This window comes from Mobula birostris, unplaced genomic scaffold, assembly GCF_030028105.1.
Source record: "Mobula birostris isolate sMobBir1 unplaced genomic scaffold, sMobBir1.hap1 scaffold_3033, whole genome shotgun sequence".
Lineage (NCBI taxonomy): Eukaryota > Metazoa > Chordata > Chondrichthyes > Myliobatiformes > Myliobatidae > Mobula > Mobula birostris.
Window position 1 is genome coordinate 32,501 of NW_027276093.1, and position 827 is coordinate 33,327.

The following is an 827-nucleotide window of genomic DNA, read 5'->3' on the forward strand; positions in this document are numbered from 1 at the left end:
TACCGAGTTGCCCCGACTGGACTTGGTGCGTGCGGGAAGACGGGTGCTGCTATGGCCTCGGTTAACGAGTTGCCCCGGCTGGACTTGGTGCGGGAAGAGAGAGGTGGAATTGTGGCCCGGGTTAACGAGTTGCCCGGGCTCTCCGCCGGCTGCGGGCAGTTTTGGTTAACGAGTTGCCCAGCCAACTTTTTGGCGCGGTTAGGGGCATAATTAGTGTTGTCCCCCTTGGCGGTAAAGTTAGGCGCCTCTTCGTTAACCGGCGCCGCTGCGTTAGCCGAAGCTCGCCTCGGTCGGTCGGTGGGCGGCCCTCCGGCGGGATTGCTCCCACCGTGGATGGATGGCGCGCCTCGACCGGCCAGAGGCCGTGGAACCCGCCCGCCCGAAAGTCCCAAGTTGTGACTCGAGACATCGGGTAGGCGCGGGGAGCTCCGGTGGTCCGGCCGAAAATGCCGCCGCCCGGCCGGCACAGCCCTCCGAATCGGTCCCCAGGCGGACTTCCGCCAGTGGGAATTGGTCCGAAAATTCGTACGGGCAAAGTTGAGATTCGGCCGTAAATGCCGCCACGCGGCCCGGGTTAACGATGTGGGGAGGCCCGTGCCGCCTGTCGACCACTCCTCGGTGATCGTGAAAACCGCCTCCCCATATATCTGCAGGAACCCCGCCAATGCCCCCGTACAGAAATCGCATGTGTCAAAGGGGCGGCCGAACTTGACCCCGGCGGCCGGGGCTCTGGAACTCCCGGCCGGCAGTGGCCGGCAAATCCGACCCGCATCCGGACTTCCGAGCCAGACTTGGTTAACGAATTGCACCTGGGTAACCAAAACTCC